The 24,446-nt window shown below is 43.2% G+C and overlaps 1 pseudogene; it reads left to right on the top strand.

Annotated features, from left to right (window-relative positions):
* LOC109888872 (WW domain-containing oxidoreductase-like) overlaps nucleotides 1-24,446 on the top strand; it is a 261,956-nt pseudogene that overhangs the window by 26,889 nt on the left and 210,621 nt on the right.

Raw genomic sequence — 24,446 nt, 5'->3', positions numbered from 1 at the left:
GTTCTTAACTGACTTGCCTGGTTAAATAAAGGTAAAATTAAAAAAAATATATATATATTAATAAATTAAATTAACCTACACATACATTACACACTGCTGGAGCTTTATTAACCTACACATACACACTGATGGAGCTTTATTAACCTACGCATACACTACACACTGCTGGAGCTTTATTAACCTACACATACACACTTCTGGAGCTTTATTAACCTACACATACACACTGATGGAGCTTTATTAACCTACACATACAGTACACACTGATGGAGCTTTATTAACCTAGACATACACACTGGTGTAGCTTTATTAACCTACACATACACACTGATGGAGCTTTATTAACCTACACATACAGTACACACTGATGGAGCTTTATTAACCTACACATACACACTGATGGAGCTTTATTAACCTACACATACACTACACACTGATGGAGCTTTATTAACCTACACATACACACTGCTGTAGCTTTATTAACCTACACATACAGTACACACTGATGGAGCTTTATTAACCTACACATACAGTACACACTGATGGAGCTTTATTAACCTACACATACACTACACACTGATGGAGCTTTATTAACCTACACATACACACTGATGGAGCTTTATTAACCTACACATACACTACACACTGATGGAGATTTATTAACCTACACATACACTACACACTGATGGAGCTTTATTAACCTACACATACACACTGCTGTAGCTTTATTAACCTGCACATACACTACACACTGATGGAGCTTTATTAACCTACACATACACTACACACTGATGGAGCTTTATTAACCTACACATACACTACACACTGATGGAGCTTTATTAACCTACACATACACACTGATGGAGCTTTATTAACCTACACATACAGTACACACTGATGGAGCTTTATTAACCTACACATACACACTGATGGAGCTTTATTAACCTACACATACAGTACACACTGATGGAGCTTTATTAACCTACACATACACACTGATGGAGCTTTATTAACCTACACATACAGTACACACTGATGGAGCTTTATTAACCTACACATACAGTACACACGGATGGAGCTTTATTAACCTACACATACAGTACACACTGATGGAGCTTTATTAACCTACACATACACACTGATGGAGCTTTATTAACCTACACATACAGTACACACTGATGGAGCTTTATTAACCTACACATACAGTACACACTGATGGAGCTTTATTAACATACACATACACTACACACTGATGGAGCTTTATTAACCTACACATAAAGTACACACTGATGGAGCTTTATTAACCTACACATACACACTGATGGAGCTTTATTAACCTACACATACAGTACACACTGATGGAGCTTTATTAACCTACACATACAGTACACACGGATGGAGCTTTATTAACCTACACATACAGTACACACTGATGGAGCTTTATTAACCTACACATACACACTGATGGAGCTTTATTAACCTACACATACAGTACACACTGATGGAGCTTTATTAACCTACACATACAGTACACACGGATGGAGCTTTATTAACCTACACATACAGTACACACTGATGGAGCTTTATTAACCTACACATACACACTGATGGAGCTTTATTAACCTACACATACAGTACACACTGATGGAGCTTTATTAACATACACATACAGTCCACACTGATGGAGCTTTATTAACCTACACATACAGTACACACTGATGGAGCTTTATTAACCTACACATACACTACACACTGATGGAGCTTTATTAACATACACATACACTACACACTGATGGAGCTTTATTAACCTACACATAAAGTACACACTGATGGAGCTTTATTAACCTACACATAAAGTACACACTGATGGAGCTTTATTAATCTACACATAAAGTACAAAAACTGGAAACCCTTGAATCACACATCAGAGTTACAGAAAACTCTGCAATGGAATGGCTGTTAGAGAGAGAGATAATTACCTGAGATTATAGCGGTAATATTTTAGCGCCTGTGACGTACCCCCAGATTTACGAGTGGAGGAAAATAAACAAGTGGGATGTGTCTGCTGGAGCAGAAAGAATAAGCCATTAGTACTGGGTTGATTACCTGGAGGAGGGAGGGGGGAGGGGGGAAAGAGAGAGTGTGGAAAGAGAGAGTGGGGAAAGAGCTTGTGGGGAAAGAGCGAGAGAGCTCATTGCAGAAAGTGAGAGACAGAACAAGAGGGAGAGGGAGCATAGTGAGAGAAACAGAAGAGAGAGGGAGCACTGAGTAGAGAGAGTGAAAGACTGATAGCAGGATGTCAATCAAATTGTATTTGCCACATGCACCGAATACAACAGGTGTAGTAAACCTTACAGTGAAATGCTTACTTACAAGCCCTTAACCAACAATGCAGTTTTAAGAAAATGTCATTAACAAATAATTAAAGAGCAGTAGTAAATAACTATAACGGGACTCTTTACAAGGGGTACCAGTACAGAGTCAATGTGTCAATGTGCGGGGGGCACCGGTGTCGGTAATTATGAACATGTAGTTAGAGTTATTAAAGTGGCTATACATAGATATGGGGGTAGGAGCTGTTTAGAAGCCTCATGGACCTAGACTTGGCGCTCCGGTACCACTTGCCGTGCGGTAGCAGAGAGAGCAGTCTATGACCAGGGTGGCTGGAGTCTTTGACAAATTTTAGGGCCTTCCTCTGACACTGCCTGGTATAGAGGTCCTGGATGGCAGGAAGCTTGGCCCCGGTGATGTACTGGGTCGTATGCACTACCCTCTGTAGTGCCTTGCGGTCAGAGGAAGGGACGTTGCCATATCAGGCAGTGATGCAACCCGTCAGAATGCTCTCGATGGTGCAGCTGTAAAACCTTTTGAGGATCTGAGGACCCATGCCAAATCTTTTCAGTCTCCTGAGGGGGAATAGGTTTTGTCGTGACCTCTTCACGATTGTCTTGGTGTGCTTAGACCATGTTAACAGACCTGCCATTTCAACTCATCCCAGATCTCTTTTCCTAAGACAGATTTGGACTAATTCACTTGTAGGGTATCAAACCAGGGGACCAAATGCTTAACATTTGACCACTTTAATACACTATAAGTGAATTTGTCCAAATACTTCTGACTTCTTTCAAATGGGGGGACTAGATGCATATAGTGCTTTTATTTCTAAATGTTAAAACAAATATTTATGAAAATACCGTCAGATTAAAGATGCCTTTCTGTACTGTTGCCTAATATGAAACATTCTATCTCAAATCTAAAACTCTAGAGAATATAGCAAAAAAAACAAAAAAGATTGTCCAAATACATCAAATCCATATGGAGAGGAGTGTATACCATCACATTTATGTTTATTTAATATGTTCGTCAACTCTCATTCACAAAGTATTTTTTAGAATAGGTCAACGAGTACTTGAATTTGCAGTCTAAACAAGCTCAGTCAATGTGCTGAGAATTTGCAGTAAAATATATATTCCTTGCTAAAAGGAAGGCCCGTATTGCAGGTTAATGAATAAAAGTCACGATATCAGAATAAATCTTGGGAGCAAATTCTCCCCTCCGGCGACATTATTAATAGATGGAGCAGAAGAATGGAGAGGAGGATTAATCTGTCCTATGATGGATGTCTCTCCTCCTCTTCCCATGCACCCGCGCTAAGGTCGTTGTGATAAGAGGATATATTTTGGGGTCTTCTAGACAAAAGGTCATGAAAAGGTAATCTACTTCCTGAGTTCAGTCAGGGCTGGCAGGAGCTGAGCTGCTGTCCCGATAGCACCTGACCCCTGACCCCCCTCCCCACTACCTGCCTGGACTGCCACACAGATTACAGTAGGAGGCTCTCTCTCTGTCTCTCTCTGTCTCTCTCTCTGTCTCTCTTGCTCTTTTTCTCCCCCTACTCTCTCTTTCTCTCTCTGTTCGCTTATAATGGGCTACTTTATCATAAGACCAGTGTAGTGTTAGTAGTAGCTGTGTGATGAGTGCTGGGTCACGGGGTCCTGACAGTTGGTATAACAGTCAGGTGACAGAAGGATAATACCAGGGGTCAGGACAGACGGGCTGGAACACAGGTCAGGGGTCATATCCTGTTCAGGGAATCACACTCCTCTCTGCTATTCCTACAGACATACCCACACCACTGATTCTTGGAAGACCGGATTTGTGTAATTTTCCTTCTCTTTGTAAAGTTTGGGACGTACAGTATTCTGATGAAGGCCACGATATCCTAACAATCAAAATGGTATCCATTTTTGCACTTCAGTACTCTGGAATGCAGCTGGGACATTTGTCTGTACCTTGACTGGTTGATGCACTGTCCACTCATCTCCTGTGAACTATACAGCTCCATACCACTGTGCCTCTGAAACAGAATCTGATATTCTACTCACAGTAAAGCAGGTTAAGCTGCTGGTTAAACTGCGTATGCCCACTGATTTATTTTTCCTGATTGCCTCTAAAATTCTGCTTATCTTCCCCCCCATGGAGAGGCGTATTGAACTCCCCTGAGATACCGCCCTCTGATTGGTGAGCCTACCAAGGCCCATGGCCGCTGTGCAGAATGTCACTTACACACTTTCTCCTTCCCCTCTGTAGGAAATGCTAATGAGATGTTTTGTGAGGATGTTAATTAGTCAGCTAGCCACTGATTGTCCTGTTCTTGTTGTTTACAGAGTGTATTTTACAGACGGGTGTATGTGTGTGTACATGTGTGCGTCGGGGCATTAACATGGCTGTTGGCGGCTGTGGAGGGTTGTGCTCAGGAACCAATTAGGGTAAAGCCTACTGTCCACCGGGGCTGCTGGGAGAAGAAAGCCCTCTGCCTGCAATGTCAAACAACCGCATTAACAACGGCCAGGGCCGGGGAGACAGGCAACAAAATAAGCACACAGACAGAATAGTTAGTCACTGAGGCTGTTAGTGTTGTCCGAGCAAAAGTAGTCAATTTTACAGAGCAGGTGCAGTGAGAAGCTTCCCTTCAGCCAGGCAGGCATGCAAACATAAGTCAGTCATCCACAGACGAAGGCAGATTGAGAGGTACGGAGACGAGGAGAGAGAGGAGACAGTGAGGTAACAGTAGTGTTGGGTGGTATCCAGATCTTCATACCGTTTCTGTACCATACCGGGGTTTACGCTATTACCGAATGTGCACACAAGGGCCGCTATAAAAAACAAACGTAATAATATTGAAAATCATACTGACGGCATTTAAACCGTATATTGCCGGTATATTCTACCAGAAAGTGTGTGTTTGTTTCTGTGTGTATGTGTGTGAGGTTATACCTGTATGTCTGTGGTCATTAATGCATATGTACAGTATGCACGTGCTATAGGCCGGTGTATGCCACAAATACTATCATGTACTTTACTCTCAACTAGACCCAAACTAGTTTGCAGACAAATGTGTGTGTGTGTGTGTCCCAGTGTGGTAACCTCCTGTGCCAGTCTTCCCCGCTGGCGGCCCTAGTGCCAAGCAACGCTCCTGCCGCACTGGCCAACAGGAAGTGACACATATGAAATGCTGACCTTGACACACACACTAACACACACACACCACCCCACAGGGCCTCACTATGCCTCTCTTTTAGTTAGCACTCCAAAGACTGTCACCTCTCCCCTCTCCCCTCTGTTCTCCTTGTGCCCCTCTCCATTTTTTTTGTCTTTTCTTTTTAGTTAGTGCTCAAGACTTCCCCCTATGTTCCCCGGCTACCCCCTCCGTTTCGCTTTCTTTTCTCTCTTTTGCTTCCCAGAACTAGCGAGGAAATCAGACCTCATTTCCCAGGTCAGTGAGCAGGCCCCTGTGCTCTCGTTCTCGCTCTCTCTTTGTTCATCTTGTTTTACACACTTGAGGTTATGATTTTGCTTGTAGGTGGTCTTTTTACTCATTTTAGAATCAACAAATTATTGAAGAAAAACTATACTTTATTCTAAACAGCCCTCTTAGCACTTTGAAAATATATTTTGTTGTCCATTCATAATTCATATACAGGGATAACTGTGTCTACTGTAGCTTTAGATGCGTATACATGGGCCTACATAAGCAGGCGCCGACCCCCTTTCAGATCCTCAAACCCCCATCAACACCCCTTACGTTAAAGCACACGGTCCTCCCTCCTCCTCCTCCTCTCACCTCTCTTCTCGTCTCAGCTACATGAGCAGAATCATTCATGGGCTTCTGTCCTATTCCCACAGCGACACGCGCTGCAAATTGGTCTGTTTCCTCACATATTAGTAGCTTGTCTCCTGTTCTCCAGGGACACTTTCACATCTCTTGCTTAATTTATTTACTTCCTGTTTACCCTTCCTGCTCAGCCATAAACACCCACCCACCCATGCATTAGTTTAGTGGAGACAGGGATGGAGAGAGGGAGAGGAGAGGCTTGGGGTGGCGTGATGTAAATGAGATGAGAGAACTCTCCTCGTCCTCTCAGCCCTCTTTCTTTCCCTGATCTCTCCTCAGAGCAGACACACACATTCACTCACCTACACTGGCCTTACCTCCGTACTCTGTAGGGGATTTCAGCAGGATATAACACAGGGGGATCATATGGAGGAATACTGTATAATAACCAGGCTAGCTATTATGGAGGGTTTTACAGAAGACATTTGGATGATCGTGTGTGTGGACAAACATAACTGTGTGTGTGGCTAAGTACGTGTCTGTATTTGCGTGTGTTCTATATGTGTGTCCGTGTGAGTGTGTGTGTGTGACATAGCGAGAGACTGTGGTGTTTGTTGAAATGCTTGATTATGCATTTCTCTTGGCTTGGGACATACATCCCTCTCTCCAGACTGCTAATAGAGTGGCCAGGGAGAAGAGGAGAGCCTAAATGAACCTTAAAGTGCCTCGCTGGCATTCTTCACTCACTCTCTCCACACAGGAGCAGACTGGACTGCATAGTTATCATGCGCATGCACAGTTAGCCGTCTTACGTCTGTCTAGTAAGAAGACCCTCTGTCTTCTGAAGAGGAGAGGGCCGGGGTTTTAATTGCACTGACCACACTGAGCTATAGGAAAATGTTCTATGGAAAGAGCCGTAGAGGAATCGTTTTGAATAAATCAAATAATATCTTGCTGGATATGCAGTATTTTTTAGGCCTGTCGTGAAGGTGTGTGTTTTAGAGTGATGGGTCACTAGCCAGGGGTCAGATGAGGAGAGTCTGGTTGATTTAGATGACTGACGCTGTCACTGTGGGGCATGGCTCAGACGTTATGGATATTACACCACCTGGCCCTTGTTGTCTGAACCCTATTAGGACTTCAAACTCTCTCTCCATCTGTGCTCTGTCGCTCTCCCTTGCTCGTTCTCTCTGTCTTCCTCCTTTCTCACCCTGGGAGAGTGCTCCTAAAGACGTCTTAGGTGAAAGGTTCCTCACATCTACAGTAGGCTTTTATCAGTAGGCTTTTAACTGTCGGGCCAGTCTTTATTAGTGCTGACTAGAGCAGAGCAGTAAAGATCCAGCCTGTCTTTAGAAAACTACAGCCTGCTTTAATCCAGGAGGAGCTGGGCTTAGCCTGCCTATGGCTGGCAGACCATCTGCCTTTTGTTGTAGTCAACGTAGGTAACAAGTTGCCATTGTAGTGTTGTGGAATATGGAGACAGTCACACACCCGTGCCATATTTCAAATCTAACGGCACCACAACAATATTATTTAGACATCTTCAAGGTCCGTTATCTTCATCTAAGGACCCAGGACAGACCATTGAAGGTCTACCAAGGACTAACACTATGATGTGTCTACATGTGTTCCAAGCAGTAATTAGACCTAATGAGATGTTTGATGTTAGGATAGTGACTGACTGTCTCTGTGAGCTCCATCCAGTCTGACGTTGTCTCTCCTCATCTCCTATTACCAGCACTGAGTCCTTCCAGACACCATCCCCTCCTCTGTCCTCTACCCTGTGGTTTTATATAGAGGTAAATAGGCTGTGTGTGTCAAATCAAATGTTATTTGTCACATGCGCCGAATACAACTGGCGTGGACTTTACCGTGAAATGCTTGCTTACGAGCACTTCCCTAAGGGGGCAGAGTTTAAAAATAACAATGCAAATAACACAATAATGGTAACACCAGGAATCAAATAAAAGGCAGAAGAATTCAGATATCTACAGGTAGTAGCAGGGCAATGTGCAGAGGTACGAGGTATTTGAGGTATGTGCATAAAGGCAGGGCGAACTGATGTGTGGGTGTGTATTTCAACCTCCAGGGTCACAAAATCTCCAACACACACACGCAGGCACACTCACCATCCGTACACACTAATCCACATCCATTAGGGAGCCTCTAGAAATCACCTCTAGAAATCAAAACATGGGGAAGGCGAGGGTGGGATTAACATAGACAACACCAGGGTTGAGGTGTGCTTGGTGTCATGTGACAAATCTATGCGTTATTATGATACTTTGATGCACAGGGATTTCAGGACACATATTCTCTATGTCTTGTATTGATGTGATCGTTGAGCTGATGTTTGACTAGAAGAGAACACATTTGACATTTGAGTCATATAGCAGACGCTCTTATCCAGAGACTTACAGGAGCAATTACAGATGTAGGATTTTACAGCAGGAAATAGTCTTGCAGCAACAGGAAAGGTGAATTATTACGTGAAATCTGACATTTCAGAGTGGAAATGATAAACTTAAGAAGCCTTTTTAAAACTGGAATACACTACAAGTTTGAATTTCCTGCTGTGCAGGACATTTGTCAGCGAGAAAAGAGTGATTTTAAATGAGGATCTTACCTCTGTAGGGTTAAGTGCCTTGCTCAAGGGAACATCGACAGATTAGTTTTCACCTTGTCGGCTCGGAGATTCAAACCAGCGACCTTTTGGTTACTGGCCCAATGCTCTAACCGCTAGGCTACACGGACCCTGACGGCCAGGTGAAAGGAGTTTCAGAGCAGCAGATTTCTTCTAGAAGTGATGTATGATGGTACAGTGCATAGCATGATTTACTGCTTGTAACAGGACATTCGGGTATTATTCTAACACAGTAGCTCTGTATCTGGTTGTAACAGGACATTCGGGTATTATTCTAACACAGTAGCTCTGTATCTGGTTGTAACAGGACATTCGGGTATTATTCTAACACAGTAGCTCTGTATCTGCTTGTAACAGGACATTCGGGTATTATTCTAACACAGTAGCTCTGTATCTGGTTGTAACAGGACATTCAGGTATTATTCTAACACAGTAGCTCTGTATCTGCTTGTAACAGGACATTCGGGTATTATTCTAACACAGTAGCTCTGTATCTGCCTGTAACAGGACATTCAGGTATTATTCTAACACAGTAGCTCTGTATCTGCCTGTAACAGGACATTCAGGTATTATTCTAACACAGTAGCTCTGTATCTGCCTGTAACAGGACATTCAGGTATTATTCTAACACAGTAGCTCTGTATCTGCCTGTAACAGGACATTCGGGTATTATTCTAACACAGTAGCTCTGTATCTGGTTGTAACAGGACATTCGGGTATTATTCTAACACAGTAGGTCTGTATCTGGTTGTAACAGGACATTCGGGTATTATTCTAACACAGTAGCTCTGTATCTGCCTGTAACAGGACATTCGGGTATTATTCTAACACAGTAGGTCTGTATCTGGTTGTAACAGGACATTCGGGTATTATTCTAACACAGTAGCTCTGTATCTGCCTGTAACAGGACATTCGGGTATTATTCTAACACAGTAGGTCTGTATCTGGTTGTAACAGGACATTCAGGTATTATTCTAACACAGTAGGTCTGTATCTGCCTGTAACAGGACATTCGGGTATTATTCTAACACAGTAGCTCTGTATCTGCTTGTAACAGGACATTCAGGTATTATTCTAACACAGTAGGTCTGTATCTGCCTGTAACAGGACATTCAGGTATTATTCTAACACAGTAGCTCTGTATCTGCCTGTAACAGGACATTCGGGTATTATTCTAACACAGTAGCTCTGTATCTGCCTGTAACAGGACATTCGGGTATTATTCTAACACAGTAGCTCTGTATCTGGTTGTAACAGGACATTCGGGTATTATTCTAACACAGTAGGTCTGTATCTGCCTGTAACAGGACATTCGGGTATTATTCTAACACAGTAGGTCTGTATCTGCCTGTAACAGGACATTCGGGTATTATTCTAACACAGTAGGTCTGTATCTGCTTGTAACAGGACATTCAGGTATTATTCTAACACAGTAGCTCTGTATCTGCTTGTAACAGGACATTCAGGTATTATTCTAACACAGTAGGTCTGTATCTGCTTGTAACAGGACATTCAGGTATTATTCTAACACAGTAGCTCTGTATCTGCCTGTAACAGGACATTCAGGTATTATTCTAACACAGTAGGTCTGTATCTGGTTGTAACAGGACATTCAGGTATTATTCTAACACAGTAGGTCTGTATCTGCCTGTAACAGGACATTCGGGTATTATTCTAACACAGTAGGTCTGTATCTGCTTGTAACAGGACATTCAGGTATTATTCTAACACAGTAGCTCTGTATCTGCCTGTAACAGGACATTCAGGTATTATTCTAACACAGTAGGTCTGTATCTGCTTGTAACAGGACATTCAGGTATTATTCTAACACAGTAGCTCTGTATCTGGTTGTAACAGGACATTCAGGTATTATTCTAACACAGTAGGTCTGTATCTGCTTGTAACAGGACATTCAGGTATTATTCTAACACAGTAGCTCTGTATCTGGTTGTAACAGGACATTCAGGTATTATTCTAACACAGTAGGTCTGTATCTGGTTGTAACAGGACATTCGGGTATTATTCTAACACAGTAGCTCTGTATCTGGTTGTAACAGGACATTCGGGTATTATTCTAACACAGTAGGTCTGTATCTGCCTGTAACAGGACATTCGGGTATTATTCTAACACAGTAGCTCTGTATCTGGTTGTAACAGGACATTCGGGTATTATTCTAACACAGTAGGTCTGTATCTGCCTGTAACAGGACATTCAGGTATTATTCTAACACAGTAGCTCTGTATCTGCCTGTAACAGGACATTCAGGTATTATTCTAACACAGTAGCTCTGTATCTGCTTGTAACAGGACATTCAGGTATTATTCTAACACAGTAGGTCTGTATCTGCCTGTAACAGGACATTCAGGTATTATTCTAACACAGTAGCTCTGTATCTGGTTGTAACAGGCCATTCAGGTATTATTCTAACACAGTAGCTCTGTATCTGGTTGTAACAGGACACTCAGGTATTATTCTAACACAGTAGGTCTGTATCTGCCTGTAACAGGACATTCGGGTATTATTCTAACACAGTAGCTCTGTATCTGCTTGTAACAGGACATTCGGGTATTATTCTAACACAGTAGCTCTGTATCTGGTTGTAACAGGACATTCAGGTATTATTCTAACACAGTAGGTCTGTATCTGCCTGTAACAGGACATTCAGGTATTATTCTAACACAGTAGCTCTGTATCTGCCTGTAACAGGACATTCAGGTATTATTCTAACACAGTAGCTCTGTATCTGCCTGTAACAGGACATTCGGGTATTATTCTAACACAGTAGCTCTGTATCTACCCTGTAACAGGACATTCGGGTATTATTCTAACACAGTAGGTCGGTATCTGCTTGTAACAGGACATTCAGGTATTATTCTAACACAGTAGCTCTGTATCTGGTTGTAACAGGACATTCGGGTATTATTCTAACACAGTAGGTCTGTATCTGCTTGTAACAGGACATTCAGGTATTATTCTAACACAGTAGCTCTGTATCTGGTTGTAACAGGACATTCAGGTATTATTCTAACACAGTAGGTCTGTATCTGGTTGTAACAGGACATTCGGGTATTATTCTAACACAGTAGCTCTGTATCTGGTTGTAACAGGACATTCGGGTATTATTCTAACACAGTAGGTCTGTATCTGCCTGTAACAGGACATTCGGGTATTATTCTAACACAGTAGCTCTGTATCTGCTTGTAACAGGACATTCGGGTATTATTCTAACACAGTAGCTCTGTATCTGGTTGTAACAGGACATTCAGCTATTATTCTAACACAGTAGGTCTGTATCTGCCTGTAACAGGACATTCAGGTATTATTCTAACACAGTAGCTCTGTATCTGCCTGTAACAGGACATTCAGGTATTATTCTAACACAGTAGCTCTGTATCTGGTTGTAACAGGACATTCAGGTATTATTCTAACACAGTAGCTCTGTATCTGGTTGTAACAGGACATTCAGGTATTATTCTAACACAGTAGGTCTGTATCTGCCTGTAACAGGACATTCGGGTATTATTCTAACACAGTAGCTCTGTATCTGGTTGTAACAGGACATTCAGGTATTATTCTAACACAGTAGGTCTGTATCTGCCTGTAACAGGACATTCGGGTATTATTCTAACACAGTAGCTCTGTATCTGCTTGTAACAGGACATTCGGGTATTATTCTAACACAGTAGCTCTGTATCTGGTTGTAACAGGACATTCAGCTATTATTCTAACACAGTAGGTCTGTATCTGCCTGTAACAGGACATTCAGGTATTATTCTAACACAGTAGCTCTGTATCTGCCTGTAACAGGACATTCAGGTATTATTCTAACACAGTAGCTCTGTATCTGCTTGTACGGATCTTAATTTGACCAGTTTCTCAGAGAAGGAACATAATCCTGCTGCAACAGGAAATGCTGATTATTTTGTGGATGCTAATGAATTTATTTTTTTATAGGGGTCGATACATTTTTTGTGAAGGCAAATCAAGTCTGACATTTTAAAATAGGCTTCTAAAGTTTGTAATTCCTTTTAAAACTTACACTACCGAGTGATCAAACTAAGATAGCAGATCTGTCATCGGTCATGTGTGAATGTGAGCACACGTGTGTGTGTGTGTGTGTGTGTGTGTGTGTGTGTGTGTGTGTTTGTGCACCTTTAACACTAAGCCACTAAATCTGTTTCAGAATGTGTATGATCCATAGCTGGGGGTTGCAGTGGTGTTGCATAACCATGATAACAAAGTACTGTAGCACCATAGTAGCGTCTGTATTCCAGTGACCCTGCAGTCACCCTGTGAGGAGATGAGAGCTGTGCAGGCTGTTAGTCTGTTATGGCCGTCAGGGAGCCTCATATTTTTTGAGCAGAATCAGGGTTTTAATGGAGTGTGAAGCACCACTATAAAACGTTCTGTTGATCAGTGATGTTGTGGCAGCCAGGGCCTAAATGCAACTACAGATCACATACACACCTCACACACACAGTTCAGGATTTAGTATTTTACTTGTGTGTGTGTGTGTGTGTGTTTTTGTGATTGTGTGTTTTTGTGATTGTTTTAGTGATTGTTTGTGTTTATATTTGAGAGATGTGTGCCTTGGTATCCTGGCTTTGTAATCCAAACGTGTGTGTGTGTTGGTCTCAGACCAGAGAACAGGTGTAATTTCCCCTGTAGTAAAACCCTACAAGCGGCAGCATGGGAGCAGGGAAGATATTACAGGTTAACTCTGCTCTGCTCTGGTCTGTTCCACTACTAGACTACAGAGATTACACAAACTACCCAGCACGCCACGACCTGTGACCACAGTCAGTCCCTCTGTGTGTGTGTGTGTGTGTGTGTCAGTGTGTGTGTGTGTGTCAGTGTGTGTGTGAGCGCAGAGGGAGGCTCAGAGGTGTCAGAGCTGTTTCCTTCAGACCGTAAGCCTTTATTAGGGCCCAGGTCTACAGGGGACCACAGGGCAATATTGCTTTATGTGTGCCAGTGGGGAGGTGTGTGTGTTTTGTTAGTGGATGAAACTCCACTATCTCCCCTGTGTAGCTCTTATGTGTTATAACTATGAACTTCTAACTCAGACTCTGTTTATGAATGAGGCATCGGGGGAACCATGTCTCATAAAGATGTCTACATAGGTGTTGACCTATGACCCCCAACATTGCCCTTTGCTCTCATCCTGGAACACCAGGCAACAATCTAAAGTAGACCTGTTTTGGGGGACCTTTTCCCCCTCTGTCATCCTCAACGCCTGTATATGCATGGCAGTGAACAGTGAGTTAATTGGTGACTCATCTCCCCTCTGAAGGGCACTGCTGTCCATACTGAGTCATGATGCATTTGCTGAAATAACACTGTGTGTGTGTCCCTGCAGCACATTAATAAAGTGTCATGATGAATTAGGCCAAATAAAATCTGGCCTGATGAGGGATGACCAGCTAACGCTCCCTCACTGGGATAACACAAAGCCAGAACAAAGGGGGCTTACACCCTGCCGGGTGTGTGTGTTTGTGTGTGTGTGTGTGTGTGTGTGTGTGTGTGTGTGTGTGTGTGTGTGTGTGTGTGTGTGTGTGTGAGAGAGATGTGGGATGGGGTGTGTGAACAGAGTGGGATAAGGCTGGGGGTCTAAAAGTGGAGCAGAACAGGGAAGGGGTAACCTTTTTGTTACCAAGTCTCCTTCAGGTAAGAACTTTATGCTTCAGATCATGACTCATTAAGCCCCCACATTGATAAAAGAGAGAAGGAGAGAGTGGAGGAAAGGAGGAGTAGAAGAGCGAGGGGAGGAGGTGAGAAGCAGAGGGAGAAAATGGGAGGAGTTGTGGAGGCGATGAAGAGGTTCATCTATACATCCTGAGGCGGACTGGCAGAACACAGGTCGTCCTCAGGAAGACTGATGCCTAACCATCAGCTGCAAACTCCATCTCCCATAAATCCCATAAATCGTTTGTGTGTGTGTGTGTGTGTGCGACTGATGGATCTGTGCCATAAAGCTTTGTGGCGTGACGTGTGGAGAGCAACAAAGTGAACCCTGAGAACATAATGTACCAGTGCTCCAGGTTAATGTCAACGATCCCTGAAAGGGAGGGAGGAGAGGAGCGGCTTTGACATTACATTGGTTCAGCAGGCTGTAAGTGTGAGGCTGACCCAATGTTGCCTCAAGTGCAGTCATTGAATAGTTATTGTCCTGTAGATTTATTGTCCCATGTATCAGAAATGTAGACATAAATGTACCTTTATTATGGCCCATTTGTCATTTGTCTTTTATCATTGCCAAACGTTTGTCAAAGGGTGGATATTAGTAATTTAGCTTCAGGGTGTGTGTGTGTGTGTGTGTGTGTGTGTGTGTGTGTGTGTGTGTGTGTGTGTGTCCATGTGCGTGAGCAGTGTAAGACTAAGATGAATGGCGTTCATTACGTGGCCTAATCATAAAGCCCACAGAGGAAGTGCAAACCTGGCCAGACAGGACCTGAAGACATGTGCACTTCCTCATTAACAGAATCCCATCAGGATCATAAAGCACCAGCCCAAAATGCTCAATGAAAATGCACCGATAGGGAGGAAACTCCCAAAAGTTATTCAAGATATTAGTATGATTGGGATGGTTTGAATATGGGGGAATAGGAACAGTATTGATAATTGATTAAACTCCAAGGAAATGTGCTTTAAGAGTGAAAAAAAAGCTAATTTAGCAAGAAAACGAAAAAGGGGTCAGACACAAGACCGGTGCCCCTCTCTTTTCTCTCCCTCCTCTGTCCCTTCTCCTTCTCATCCTTCTCCTCTCTCACCACATGATCTTCTTCAGGCCCTGGAGTCCACCTCATTCATCACCTTGGTTTGATTCCTCCTCTCCTCCCTCCTCCAGTGCAGCCAGTAGAGGTAACAGTGCTGTGTTACCTGGGATCAGCAGGTTTGCTGTGTTGGCGTGCTGCTCGGCCATATGGTTACCCACTGGGTGAACACTTTGATTAATGTTACCCACAGCACACTTTCTACACTCATATCTGATCCTGAAAACAGAAACCCAACTCTCTCTCTCGGTCTTTCTCTCTCTCGCTTGCTCTCTCTTTGTTTGTATCCCTCTTAAACTCAATAATTCTGTTTGTTTGTTGGTAAACACTCTACTTTATGAGAGAGAGAGAGGCAGAGAGGAAAATACATAGAGAAACTGGTGGTAGATGTAAGTGGCCTGTACAGTACAGTTGATTAGGCCCCTGGTGTGTCGGTGTTATGGTAGATATCTCTATTAGTCGGCTCTCTTCTCTGGCCTCTCCTGTGTGCTGTGACTTCTGTCTGTCCCTGATGTGTACACACACACACACAGTCAGTCAGTCAGATAGGAGGCCGTGCTGTGGGCTAAGCAGTAACGAGGAGGTGAACAGATGCTGGCGTCACAATATCAATACGGCAGAGTGTGTGTGTGTTACCCTGGCAGAGTGTGTGTGTGTGTGTGTTACCCTGGCAGAGTGTGTGTGTGTGTGTGTGTGTTACCCTGGCAGAGTGTGTGTGTGTGATACCCTGGCAGAGTGTGTGTGTGTGTTACCCTGGCAGAGTGTGTGTGTGTGTTACCCTGGCAGAGTGTGTGTGTGTGTTACCCTGGCAGAGTTCAGCCATGAGGCAGCATTAACGGGACAGAGACCTCTCAGGTGAGCAATTAACTATCTGCAAATGATACTACATAACGCTCTCTGTTACACAGCTGCATAAGGTGTGTGGAGCAGCTTAACGGGGCGAAGTCGTTGCATTTGCTCCTGAGGAGCGGAGGGACGATGTCCCCATTGACACTGAAATGAACCATCCTCTCACAGGGTCAGAAGTTCATACCTGTTCTTCTATTATGGTATAATAAGACATCAACCCAGCAGAAACAATATGCAGACACTGTTGTTGTGGATCATCCTTTATCACCAGACAGATGCTTTGTTCTGCCCTCAGTTTTTTTTTCATCTGCTCGATGGTTCTCTATTTTGGTCTTCCTCAGTCTTGTTAAGTGCTGCCATTCCCCAGCTCCTGGATGAGGCCCAGAGGGCCCCTAGTGAGACCAGGGGCTAGGAATGGGCTGTCTGCCCCATCCGGAGATGCCCAAGGTGGGCCGTGAGGCTCGGTAAATCTCCCTGATTGTGCTGGGGGTGGTACCACAGTGGCCAGCCCTCCACAGAGGCTGTTTGACATGCAAATGGTGACGATAACTCAGAGATAATGTAGACCTGAGAACACTGGCAACACTCTTCCTCCTCCTTCTTGCCCCTCCATCCTTCTGTAATTTAGCACAGATTTAGGGGCTGAGAGAGAAGGGTAGGGAGTCTCATGGTGGTATAATAAGTGTTGACCAGAGTATTATATAGGAATAGATTTAAGTGCCAATATGAGTTGCTTCAAAAGAAAGTAGCGCAACCGAAAAGGTGACGCTGCATGTCTAGTAGAAGTAAATCTAATACTTTTAACATTTTAGCAGATGCTCTTATCCAGAGTGAGTTCCTTGCTCAAGGAAACATCAATAGATATTCACCTAGTCGACACAGGGATTCAAACCAATGACCTTTCGGGTACTGGCCCTAAGCTCTTAACCCCTAGGCTATCTGCCACCCCATTCTTTACACCCTTTCTATATCCGTCGAAACAAATGGACACTGGGAAGTGAGGGAGGACAGTGGAGGGGAGGTGGAATGAACAGGGGAGAAGTAGAAGGAGTAATTGTGCAGTCCTTTGCTGAATTGTTCTGTGGAGGCAGTTTTAAATCCGTCCTATTATTTTAATCATCTGACTTTTACTGCGTCTGCTCGGATCATTTGTTTGCAAACTGGGTTATTTGGAGAGGGAGGCTCACGGGTAATTTCATGCTACGGAGCATCTCTACCTACAAGTTAATGAGGAAAGGACTGTTGTTTCCACTAGTACAGGACGCTGCTAAGAGGAGACCAATTTAGTAGAGATTAGATGGCTAGAAAAAAACCTCTACGTAACAAAGAACATGTACAATAGGAATCATCGACGATGACAATCAAGTCAGAAATGTTTTCCATTGTGGTCCTGTATACCACAACAGTGACGCGAGGTGTGTGTTAGTGTTTTTTTTTTTTTGGGGGGGGGGTGTTGTTTTGGTTAGATTGTGGATGGGAAGATCAGTTCATTATCTGGTTAAGAACTACAGTGCTTTCAGAAAGTATTCACACCCCTTGACTTTTCCCACATATTGTCGTGTTCCAAAGTGTGATTAAAATATAATACAAAATATATACAAAATACTGGAGAGTGGTACTCAGTAATGTATTAGCCTCAAACATAACACTTTGTATTAAGGACAAGAAGTTAATTGCTTTGCCACGTTTTTTTTGCAGTATGACTTTAGTGCCTTGTTGCAAACAGGATACATGTTTTGCAGTATGACTTTAGTGCCGTGTTGCAAACAGGATACATGTTTTGCAGTATGACTTTAGTGCCTTGTTGCAAACAGGATACATGTTTTGCAGTATGACTTTAGTGCCGTGTTGCAAACAGGATACATGTTTTGCAGTATGACTTTAGTGCCTTGTTGCAAACAGGATACATGTTTTGCAGTATGACTTTAGTGCCTTGTTGCAAACAGGATACATGTTTTGCAGTATGACTTTAGTGCCTTGTTGCAAACAGGATACATGTTTTGCAGTATGACTTTAGTGCCTTGTTGCAAACAGGATACATGTTTTGCAGTATGACTTTAGTGCCTTGTTGCAAACAGGATACATGTTTTGCAGTATGACTTTAGTGCCTTGTTGCAAACAGGATACATGTTTTGCAGTATGACTTTAGTGCCTTGTTGCAAACAGGATACATGTTTTGCAGTATGACTTTAGTGCCTTGTTGCAAACAGGATACATGTTTTGCAGTATGACTTTAGTGCCTTGTTGCAAACAGGATACATGTTTTGCAGTATGACTTTAGTGCCTTGTTGCAAACAGGATACATGTTTTGCAGTATGACTTTAGTGCCTTGTTGCAAACAGGATACATGTTTTGCAGTATGACTTTAGTGCCGTGTTGCAAACAGGATACATGTTTTGCAGTATGACTTTAGTGCCTTGTTGCAAACAGGATACATGTTTTGCAGTATGACTTTAGTGCCGTGTTGCAAACAGGATACATGTTTTGCAGTATGACTTTAGTGCCTTGTTGCAAACAGGATACATGTTTTGCAGTATGACTTTAGTGCCTTGTTGCAAACAGGATACATGTTTTGCAGTATGACTTTAGTGCCTTGTTGCAAACAGGATACATGTTTTGCAGTATGACTTTAGTGCCGTGTTGCAAACAGGATACATGTTTTGCAGTATGACTTTAGTGCCTTGTTGCAAACAGGATACATGTTTGCAGTATGACTTTAGTGCCTTGTTGCAAACAGGATACATGTTTTGCAGTATGACTTTAGTGCCTTGTTGCAAACAGGATACATGTTTTGCAGTATGACTTTAGTGCCTTGTTGCAAACAGGATACATGTTTTGCAGTATGACTTTAGTGCCTTGTTGCAAACAGGATACATGTTTTGCAGTATGACTTTAGTGCCTTGTTGCAAACAGGATACATGTTTTGCAGTATGACTTTAGTGCCTTGTTGCAAACAGGATACATGTTTTGCAGTATGACTTTAGTGCCTTGTTGCAAACAGGATACATGTTTTGCAGTATGACTTTAGTGCCTTGTTGCAAACAGGATACATGTTTTGCAGTATGACTTTAGTGCCTTGTTGCAAACAGGATACATGTTTTGCAGTATGACTTTAGTGCCTTGTTGCAAACAGGATACATGTTTTGCAGTATGACTTTAGTGCCTTGTTGCAAACAGGATACATGTTTTGCAGTATGACTTTAGTGCCTTGTTGCAAACAGGATACATGTTTTGGAATATTTGTATTTTCACTTTGTCATTTAGATTAGTATTGTGGAGTAACTACAATGTTAAACCATCCTCCGTTTTCTCCTATCACAGCCATTAAACCCTGTAACTGTTTTAAAGTCTCCACTGGCCTTAATGGTGAGATCTGTACTGACTGGGTGTATTGATACACCATCCAAAGTGTCATTAATAACTTCACCAGGCTCAAAGCGACATTCAATATCTGCTTCTTTAAATGTTCCCATCTACCAATAGGTGCCCTTTGCGAGGCATTTGAAAACCTCCCTGGTCTGTGTGGTTGAATCTGTGTTTGAAATTCACTGCTCAACTGAGGGACCTTACAGATACTTGTATGTGTGGGGTACAGAGATGAAGTAGTCATATTTTTTTTTAAACACTATTATTACTCACTGTGTGAGTCTATGAAACTTACACTACGTGACCAAAAGTGTATGGACACCTGATCGTCGAACATCTCATTCCAAAAGTATGGGCGTTAATATGGAGTTGGTCCCCCCTTTGCTGCTATAACAGCCTCCACTCTTCTGGGAAGGCTTTCCACTAGATGTTGGAACATTGCTGCAGGGACTTGCTTCCATTCAGCCACAAGAACATTAGGGATGTTGGGTGATTAGGCCTGGCTAGCAGTCGGCTTTCTAATTCATCCCAAAGGTGTTCACTGGGGTTGAGATCAGGGCTCTGTGCAGGCCAGACAAGTTCTTCCACACCAATCTCGACAAACTATTTCTGTATGGACCTCACTTTATGCACGGGGGCATTGTCATGCTGAAACAGGAAAGGGCCCAAACTGGTGACATAAAGTTGGAAGCACAGAATCGTCGTATGCTGTAGCGTTAATATTTCCCTACACTGGAACTAAGGGGCCTAGCCCAAACCATTAAAAACAGCCCCAGACAATTATTCCTCCTCCACCAAACTTTATAGTTGGCACTATTCATTCGGGCAGGTAGCGTTCTCCTGGCATCCATTCGTCCGTCGGACTGCCAGATGGTGAAGCAGGATTCATCAATCCAGAGAACGGGTTTCCTTAGGCTTGTGTGCAGCAGCTCGGCATTAGAAACCCATTTCATGAAGCTCCCGACGAACAGTTCTTGTGCTGATTTTGCTTCCACAGGCAGTTTGGAACTTTGTAGTGTATTGCAACCGAGGACAGACAATTCTTTACGCACTACACGCTTCAGCACCGTTCTGTGAGCTTGTGTGGCCTACCACTTCGCAGCTGAGCTGTTGTTGCTCCTCTAGCAGGGCAGAAATTTGACAAACTGACTTGTTGGAAAGGTAGCATCCTATGACGGTGCCACGTTGAAAGTCACTGAGCTCTTCAGTAAGGCCATTCCACTGCTAATGTTGCTATGGAGATTGCATGGCTGTGTGCTCCAGTTCTATATACCTGTCAGTAACGGGTGTGGCTGAAATAGACAAATCCACTCATTTAAAGGGGGTGTCCACATAGTTTTGTATATATAGTGTATTTTACTCTTTTTTTTAACTCCTGAACTTATTTTGGGTTGCCATAACAAAGGGGTTGAGTACTTAATGACTCAAGACATTTTCAGCATGACATTTTTTATTAATTTGTAAAAAAAGACAAAGAAAAATGTAATTCCACTTTGACATTATGGGGTATTGTGTGTAGGCCAGTGACGACAAAAATTCAATTGAATCCATTTTAAATTCAGGCTGTAACAACAACATGTGGAAAAAGTAGAGGCATGTGAATTCTTTCTGAAGGCTCTGTAGGTTACACTGTGAAATTCCCGTCCACATTTTACCACGGTCAACTAGCTGTAATTTGTGCTTTGTTCTTCTTGGTCTGAAATCAAGAATCAAATATCTTCTTTTAAAACGTTGGAAAGGAAACCCAATCTTACATGGCTTTCATTATACAGTAGCAAAGAGGACATTTGAAAAATAATTGTAATTTATTTTAATTTATTACATTTCATGAATACTTTGTTTCAGATCTTACAGATCAAGATGCGTGAATACCTTTACACACTCTGTCTGTCTGTCTCTCCCCCCCTCTCTCTCTCTGGGTATTGTTAGTCAATTCATGGCGCACGGTCCAGCCCAACTCAATTAACACGGAGCCTGATTACATTTAGATGCAAGACCCATAGACAGGCCTATCCAACTCTGCAACGCAACGCACCATACTGGGAAATAATAGTCTCGTTTAATGTAATTACACCTCTACTGAGGAGAGAGATGGAGGGATAGTGAGATGGAGGGACGAGGTGTCCATCCGCCTTTCACCGCTCGTAGCCTCACCCCCCTGCCAGAGTCATTTGTTAATTCACTTGTCCCTCTGTTCCCAGGCAAAGGAAATTGAATGAGAGTGCATGAATTAAAACAATAACACAAATTGTTGACGAGGCATGGCTTGTTCCCTCTCATACTCTGGTCCTCTGACAGTCTGGGGCTGCCTGACCCCTGACCTTCGCCTGGGTCATGTGACGCATATATTACTGTACATTGTTCCATGAGCTCCTCTGTGGTTCACGACCAGGAGAGAGGAGATTTAAGAACACATGAGGAGAATATTTTAATAAAAAACTCTATATAGCACAATCAGGTATTGAGCTGCAAAGGCACTAAATCAGGTAAGGAAATAAAGTAAGATTGTTTAACCCAAAGTGAGAGCGAGCAAGAGATTGAGAAAAAAAGAAGACTTTTAAAATGTTATTTCCAGGCTAAACCCTTGTGACAATGGAAAGCACTTAGCAGTTTAGCTTAGAACGTTCCTAAACAAAAGAGTTTAATGAAAGTGGTTCCAGAACCCGTCTGAGAACATTCCCTCATCAAAATATAAATTATTACATTATTCAGATCAAAGACCTCCATGCATCATAATGGCCAGATCCTTTTCTTATTCAATTATGCTACACTTGTGTTTTTATAATGCACACGCGGAGCAGAGGAATAAACTAAATCAAAGGGACTTCATTTATCATCTGTGTGTGCGAGCGCGTGTGTGTTTGTGTTAGATTGCCAGCCCTTAAGTTACTGAGATGACAAAGCGTATTGGCCGCATCTTTCGGAAGAGGTAAAGAAAGATATAGCAACCCACTAATTCGGAACAAAGCAATCACACGGCAAAAGAGCACTTGAAAAGAACGGCATTATTTTGTATCTTCAGAAAGGCAGCTTATTTGCTGACACTCACAAATAGAAAGTTGTGTGAGAAAAGTGAAGTGGGGTCTTGTAGTTTGTGACTTCTTTGTTATCTAGCCCAGACATAATCAGCATCTAAAGCTGTGTGCCGTCCGCCACCCCATCACCAAAGCTCTCTACAGAATTGCAAAATAAGCTTGGTGTGAATATGTGATTGCTAGTGTTTATTGTGAGATGTGGATATTACAGAGCAATATGGATCACATTAAGGCCCTGGTTGTTAGAGTATTGGTAACACAGAAGACACGCATGCCGGGAAAACCTGCACCGTCGGCATATCTTGCGGAAAGGGGGGGGGGGGGGGGGGGGGGGGAGAAGGATAAAAGGGAGGAGAGGGGAAAAGGAGGGAGAGAGAGATGGAGGGATAAGAGGGCTGTGGGGAGAGGAGGATGAAAGGAGAGTAGAGAGATGAGGAGAGAAAAGAGTCAGCCGGGATGTCTGTATGATAACAACGGCACCTTATTTAAATCTCTGTCACTTTCTGATGCAAATCTAATGCTGCACTGAAGTAGAAAGATGTATATGAGAGGAGGAATATGAGAGAGGGAGGAGAAGGAGGAATATGAGAGAGGGAGGAGAAGGAGGAATATGAGAGAGGGAGGAAGAGGAGGAATATGAGAGAGGGAGGAGGAGGAGGAATATGAGAGAGGGAGGAGAAGGAGGAGGAATATGAGAGAGGGAGGAGAAGGAGGAATATGAGAGGGAGGAGAAAGAGGAATATGAGAGAGGGAGGAGAAGTAGGAATATGAGAGAAGGAGGAGGAGGAGGAATATGAGAGGGAGGAGAAAGAGGAATATGAGAGAGGGAGGAGAAGTAGGAATATGAGAGAAGGAGGAGGAGGAGGAATATGAGAGGGAGGAGAAGGAGGAATATGAGAGAGGGGAGGAGGAGGAGGAATATGAGAGAGGGAGGAGGAGGAATATGAGAGAAGGAGGAGGAGGAGGAATATGAGAGGGAGGAGCAGGAGGAATATGAGAGAGGGAGGAGGAGGAGGAATATGAGAGAGGGAGGAGGAGGAGGAATATGAGAGAGGGAGGAGAAGGAGGAATATGAGAGAGGGAGGAGAAGGAGGAATATGAGAGAGGGAGGAGAAGGAGGAATATGAGAGAGGGAGGAAGAGGAGGAATATGAGAGAGGGAGGAGGAGGAGGAATATGAGAGAGGGAGGAGAAGGAGGAGGAATATGAGAGAGGGAGGAGGAGGAGGAATATGAGAGGGAGGAGAAAGAGGAATATGAGAGAGGGAGGAGAAGTAGGAATATGAGAGAAGGAGGAGGAGGAGGAATATGAGAGGGAGGAGAAGGAGGAATATGAGAGAGGGAGGAGGAGGAGGAATATGAGAGAGAGGGAGGAGAAGGAGGAGGAATATGAGAGAGGGAGGAGAAGGAGGAATATGAGAGAGGGAGGAGGAGGAGGAATATGAGAGAGGGAGGAGGAGGAGGAATATGAGAGAAGGAGGAGGAGGAGGAATATGAGAGGGAGGAGAAGGAGGAATATGAGAGAGGAGGAGGAGGAGGAATATGAGAGAGGGAGGAGAAGGAGGAGGAATATGAGAGAGGGAGGAGAAGGAGGAATATGAGAGAGGGAGGAGAAGTAGGAATATGAGAGAGGGAGGAGAAGGAGGAATATGAGAGGGAGGAGAAGGA

The sequence above is a fragment of the Oncorhynchus kisutch genome, linkage group LG4 (genome assembly GCF_002021735.2).
Source record: "Oncorhynchus kisutch isolate 150728-3 linkage group LG4, Okis_V2, whole genome shotgun sequence".
Lineage (NCBI taxonomy): Eukaryota > Metazoa > Chordata > Actinopteri > Salmoniformes > Salmonidae > Oncorhynchus > Oncorhynchus kisutch.
Note: the sequence above shows the minus strand (reverse complement) of the source record. Positions and strands in the feature narration are given on the sequence as shown.